The sequence below is a fragment of the Muntiacus reevesi genome, chromosome 1 (assembly GCF_963930625.1).
Source record: "Muntiacus reevesi chromosome 1, mMunRee1.1, whole genome shotgun sequence".
NCBI lineage: Eukaryota > Metazoa > Chordata > Mammalia > Artiodactyla > Cervidae > Muntiacus > Muntiacus reevesi.
Genome location: NC_089249.1, coordinates 232086108 through 232093085, shown reverse-complemented (window position 1 = coordinate 232093085; position 6978 = coordinate 232086108). Strand labels below are relative to the sequence as shown.

At 37.3% G+C, this 6978-nt stretch overlaps 1 non-coding gene across 1 annotated transcript; it reads right to left on the bottom strand.

Moving 5' to 3' along the window:
* Positions 1–4128: 4128 nt before the first annotated feature.
* Positions 4129–4235, bottom strand: LOC136156688 (U6 spliceosomal RNA). The gene has a single exon (XR_010661176.1). It is a non-coding gene; the product is annotated as a U6 spliceosomal RNA (small nuclear RNA).
* Between the last annotated feature and the right edge of the window lie 2743 nt (positions 4236–6978).

Below are 6978 nucleotides of genomic sequence, written 5' to 3'. Positions count from 1 at the left end.
CATCAAGACAGCATGGTACTGGCACAAAGACAGAAATATAGATCAATGGAACAAAATAGAAAGTCCAGAAATAAATCCATGCACCTATGGACACTTTATGTTTGACAAAGGAGGCAAAAATATACATGGAGAAAAGACAGTCTTTTCGATTGGTGGTGCTGGGAAAACTTGTAAACCACGTGTAAAAGAATGAAAACTAGAACACTTTCTAACACCATAAACAAAAATAAACTCAAAGTGGACTAAAGACCTAAATGTGAGGTCAGAAACTATAAAACTCTTAGAGGAAAACATAGGCAAAACACTCTGACATAAATCACAGCAAGATTCTTGATGACCCACCTACCAGAGTAAAGGAAATAAAAACAAAAATAAACAAATGGGACCTAATTAAACATAAAGGCTTTTGAACAATGAAGGAAACTATAAACAAGGTGAAAAGACAACCCTCAGAATGGGAGAAAATAGTAGCAAATCAAACAACTAACAAAGAATTAGTCTCCAAAATATACAAGCAGTTCATGCACCAGAAAAACAAACCCAATCAAAAAATGGGGAAAAGATATAAACAGACATTTCTCCAAAGAAGACACACAGATGGCTAATAAACACTATAAAAAGATGTTCAATGTCACTCATTATTAGAGAAATGCAAATAAAAATCACAATGAGGTATCATTTCACACTGGTCAGAATGGCCATCATAAAAAAGTCTAGAAACAATAAATGCTGGAGAGGGTGTGGAGAAATAGGAATCCTTTTACACTGTTGGTGAAAATACAAACTGGTACAGTTGCTATGGAGAACAGTGTGGAGAATCCTTAAAAAATTGGGAACAGAACTACCATATGACCCAGCAATCTCACTGCTGGGTATATACCCGGAGGAAAACAGAACTGAAAGAGACACATGTACCACTATGTTCACTGCAGCACTATTTACAATAGCTAGGACATGGAAGCAACCTAGATGTCCATCAGCAGATGAACGGAAAAGGAAGGTGTGGTACATATACACAAGAGAATATTACTCAGTTATAAAAAGGAACACATCTGAGTCAGTTCTAATGAGGTAGATAAACTGGAGCCTAACATACAGTGAAGTAAGTCAGAAAGAGAAAGACAAATGTTGTATATTAATGCATATATATGGAATTTAGAAAGATGGTATTGATGAGTCTAATGCAGGGCAGCAAAGGAGACACATATGTAAAGAACAGACTTTTGAGCTCAGTGGGAGAAGGTGAGGGATTTGAGAGAACAGCACTGAAACATGTATATTACTGTATGTAAAAGAGATGATCAGTGTGAGCTTGAGGCATGAAGCAGGGCACCCAAAGGAAAACCTAGAGGGATAGAGTGGGTCAGGAGGTGGGAGGCGGGGTTCAGGATGTCAGGGGACAGGGGTGTGGTGGGGAAACACATGTATACCTGTGACCAACTCATGTTGATGTATGGCAAAACCAACACAATATTGTAAAGTAATTATCCTCCAAGTAAAATAAACTAATTTAAAAAACAAAACAAAGACAGCCAATAGGAATTTGCTATATGACTCAGGGAACCCAAACCAGGGCTCTGTAAAAACCTAGAGGGGTGGAATGGGACGAGAGGTTCAAGAGGGAGGGGACATATGTATACCTATGGCTGATTCATGTTGATGTTTGGCAGAAACCAACACAATACTGTAAAGCAATTATCCTTCAATTAAAAAGAAATAATTTTTTTCAAAAAGGAGCTTTGCCTTGTGTTGGGTGCTAAAGGAAGAGCTGAAGCACAGCACAGACATAGGTTGACTCGTTTAATTTTAACAGATTTCTCCCCCAATATTTAATTAGTTCCATGTTGTACTCACCCTGAGGTAGCAACTATGTACAAACTGACTACCAAAATGACAGGTGGGAAAAACGTGCTCATTTTAAATATATATATATAAAAGAATGCATGGCACAAATATTGAAGTGTTTGTAAGTGTTGAATAGTTAGTAGTTACAACTTCATAATGAGGCAAATCTGGGTTTAAGTCTTACTTTTGTCCTTCACTAACTTTGTGAAGTCTTGGGAAAAGTTCTATAGCCACTTTAAACCTGTTTCTATATCTGAAAAATGGAAAGAACACCAGCATCTTAAGGTATTAAGAGAATTAAATGAGATACAACCTATTTAAGCTGCTTTAGTTCAGTTCCGACCATACACCAAGTACTCAAGAAGTGTTAGATATCAAGGAAATCTAAGAGGAAAATCTAAGAAGTCTGAGGAAAATCTAAGAAAATCCAAGAGAAAAGGGGAATTTTATTTTTAATGCTATCCCCCCAAAACATACAGAAAAAACCAAGGTGAATCAAATTAAGAGTGATGTGATGAACACAGGAACTGTATATAAATTTCCAACCTCACATATTCTAATTAATAAAAGTCAAGCTGTTCTATCACTGGCCTGCATTTTCATTTTCCTGTACATTCCCAACTATCAGACCTCAGCAAGGGTCACTCAGAGGCACTCAACATTCTTACAGAAACAGCCTTCAATTTCCAATCAGTATCTCAAAGCATGAGAAGAACAGTGCCAAGGCAGTAAGGTCAAAAGAGAAGTGGGAAGTTATAGGTCTTATCTAAGTTTTCTGTGCAGACTTTTTTCCTGGTCAATAAGAAGTCTGACAAAGAGGACCAGCCTGTTTACCTCACCTGGACAATTTCTCAGGGCTATCACTGTAATGATGAATATAAATATGAATTAAATTTCATTAAATGTCATTAATGAGCAGGACAATTTGAGCCAAAAATCAAAATTGTAAACTTTTATATAGTCAACAGAGATGAAAACATGTCCACACAAAAACTTATACACAAATATTCACAGGACTATTGTTCATAATGCCCCCCAAAGTGGAAACAATCTAAATGTCCATCAACTGATGAATGAATAAATAACATGCAATATATTTGTACAATGAAATATTATTTTGGCAATGAAAAGAAATGAAATACTGATACATACGTTTTTTGGATGAACTTCACAAATACCATGCTATGTAAAAGAAGTTAGTCATAAAAGATCACATTTTATAAAATCACTTACATTAAATGTCCAGAATAAACAAATCTATAGAGATAAAAAGTAGATTTGAGATTTCCAGGGGCTGAGGGAGGAGGAGGGGATATTGAAAAGTGACTGCTTATTGGGTGCTGCATGTGTGCTAAGTCACTTCAGTTGGATCTGACTGTTTACGACCCTATGGACTGTAGCCCACCAGGCTCCTCTGACCTTGGGATTCTCCACACAAGAATACTGGAGTGGGCTTCTGGGTCAAGATGGCAGAGTAAAAGACATGTGCACATCTCCTCCTGCAAGAGTACCAAAATCACAACTAGCTATTGAGCAACCATCAACAGGAGGGTGCTGGAACCTACTAAAATAAGATACCCCACATCCAAAGTCAAAGAAGAAGCCTCAGCAAGACAACAGGAGGGGCACAATCATGATGAAATCAAATCCCATACCTTCCAGGTGAGTGATCCACAAACTGGAGAACAATCATACCAAAGAAGTTCTCCCACTGTTGTGAAGGTTATGAACCCCATGTCAGGCTTCCCAGCTTGGGGATATGACAAAGGGACTGGGAATCCCTGGGGAATCTTACCTTGAAGGCCAGTGGGATTTGATTACAAGACTTCCACAGGCCTGGGGGAAACAGACTCCAGTCTTGGAGGGCACAAACAAAACCTTGCACACACCAAGACTCAGAGGAAAGCAGAGAACCCACAGGAGACTGAACCAAATCTACCTGCTAGTGTTGGAAGGTCTCCTGTGGAGGCATGGGTTGGCAGGGGCTCACCACAGGGACAGAGGCACTGGTAGCAGCAGCCTGGGAAGGTCCCCCTTGCCGTAAACCCTCTTGGAGGACTGCCTTGGGGCAAAACACTACCGAAGATGGAGCGTGAAGAACTGAAGTGAAGTGAAAGTTGCTCAGTCATGTCCGACTCTTTGCGACCTCATGGACTATACAATCCATGGAATTCTCTAGGCTAGAATACTGAAGTTGGTAGCCTTTCTATTCTCCAGGGGATCTTCCCAACCCAGGGATCGAACACAGGTCTCCCACACTGCAGGTGGATTCTTTTTTTTTTTTTTAATATGGAATGCTTCACGAATTTGCGTGTCATCCTTGCACAGGGGCCATGCTAATCTTCTCTGTATCATTCCAATTTTAGTATATGTGCTGCCGAAGCTAGCACTGCAGGTGGATTCCTAATCAACTGAACTACAAGAGAAGTCCAAAAATACTGGAGTGGGTAGCCTATCCCTTCTCCAGTGGATTTTCCCAACCCAGGAATTGAAACAGGATCTCCTGCATTGCAGTAAGATTCTTTACCAACTGAGCTATCAGGGAAGTCCATAATATATAAGGAGAGTGAAGCCAATCAGCAGAAAATTGGATTAAAGCTTTCCTGAGCAAGACCCTGCCCACCAGAGCAAGACCTAGTTTTTCCCACTACCAGTCTATCCCATCAGGAAACTTACACAAGCCTTTTAGCCTCCTCCATCAGAGGGCAGACAGAAGAAGCAAGAAGAACCACAGTCCCACAGCAACTAAAAAAAAAAACTGCATTACAGAAAGTTAACCAGCATGAAAAAGCACAAAGTTGTGCCCCAGATGAAGGGACAAGAAAAAAAAAATCAGAAAAACAACTAAATAAAGTGGAGATAGGCAGTCTTCCAGAAAAAGAATTCAGAATAATAATAATGAAGATGATTCAGGACCTGAAAAAATAATGGAGGCAAAGATTGAAAAGATGCAAGAAATGTTTGCCAAAGACCTAGAAGAACTAAAGAACAGAGAAAAATAATACACTAGAAGAAATCAATAGTGGAATAACTGAGGCAGAAGCACGGATAAATGATCTGGATGACAGAATGATGGAAATCACTGCTGCAGAACAGAATATAGAAAAAAGAATGAAAAGAAATGAAGACAGCTTAAGATACCTCCTGGGACAACATTAAACACACCAGCATTCGCATTATAGTAGTCCCAGAAGAAGATAGAAAGGACCTGAGAAAATATTTGAAGACACAATAGCTATGACTTCCCTAACATAGGAAAGGAAATAGTCAACCACGTCCATGAAGCACAGAGTCTCAGGCAGGACAGACCCAAGGAGGAACACACCAAGACACATAGTCATCCAACTGACAAAAATTACACATAGAGATAAAATATTAAAAAAGAACAAGAGAAAAAAACAAATAACATACAAGGGAACTCCCATCCAGCTATCAGCTGATTTCTCAACAGAAACTCTATAAGCCAGAAGGGAATGGCATGATATATTTAGAATGATGAAAAGGAAAAACCTACAACCAACAATACTCTACCAAGCCAGATGCTCCTTCAGATTTAATGGAGAAATCAAAAGCTTTCCAGACAAGCAAAAGTTAAGAGAATTCAGCACCACCAAACGAGCTTTACAACAAATGCTAAAGGAAATTCTCTAAGCAGGAAACAGAGAAGGAAAAGACCTACTTACAAAAAATGAACCCTAAACAATTAAGAAAACAGTAATAAGATCATACATATCAATAATCACCTTAAATGCAACTGGATTAAATGCACCAACCAAAAGACATACACTACCTGAGCAGATGAAAACATGTGCATGCATGCACTTCCACTTACCACATCACTCTGCTTGACCCCACAATTTGCATGTAATTATTCTATATTATGAGGTTCATCATGGTCCCATTACAGCTTGCAACTGTAATTATCTTTTATTTTTTATCTGGCTATTGATTGTGAAAACTGATAAACATCTTTCACTATTGTGATTATGTAACTAGTACTCACTTAATACCAATACATCATGTTTGGTCAACAGAAAAATAATATAATTCTATTACCACCAAAACTACCATTTAATAGAAAAACTTGTAATCACTTTTTAAAATCCAGATACATATCAGAATTATCTTGTAATTTTTTGAAAAATACAAATGCCCACATACTGCTTTTTCTCGTCAGAGCTCCAGATATGTTTCTAATGAGTAGCCATGTTTAAAACCATGGTTCAGTTTAAAGCCAACTGAACTATATGAGGATCTTTCATATTTTTCTACTTTGTTTCACTTTTTCTGTTTCATATTCAGTGCTCCCATTTCATGTAGTTTATATTTTCCAATTTCTCCATCTTTTTTAATGTTCTTTCTCAAGCCTTTATCCAACATAATACAAAAGCTCTTGTATACTAATATAAATACTCTGTATAATATATTTTTATAAAACCTATGAATTTTTGCCTAAAAAATTTATGATATTTTGATTCCACTTATTTGACTTAGTATGAATAGAATGCTAGATTTCTAATCTAAAAAAACAGGTATGAAACAAGCAACAAAGGTTTACTGTATAGCACAGGGAATTATAGTCAATACCTTGTGATAACATATAATGGAAAATAATTTCAAAAATAATATATGTGTACATGGATAACAGAATCAGGCTTCCCTGGTAGCTCAGCTGATAAAGAATCCATCTGCAATGCAGGAGACCACGATTCAGTTCCTGGGCTGGGAAGATCTCCTGGAGAAGGGAAAGGCTACCTACTCCAGTATTCTTGGGCTTCCCTGGTGGCGCAGACGATAAAATCACACACAAATAAAGAATTCTACTTTTTGAAATTTAGTAATGTTTATCTTATTGCCAGTTTTTCTAAATGTCATATGGACATCTAATAACAATGTGTGGGATACAAAATTTGAAATATACTTATATAGAATATGAGATTAATATAAATTAATATAAAATAGAAATCTACTATAGTTAACTTACCAACATCACTCAAGAAGCTCCTATTCTTATTTTTTCTGCATTTTATAAAATATTCTCAGGGAAATGCTAACATGCCTCACTATTATATATTTTTTTCTTTTACCTTAGATTTCTTCTGCTTTTTGCTTCATATATCTTTGTTTCTTTGT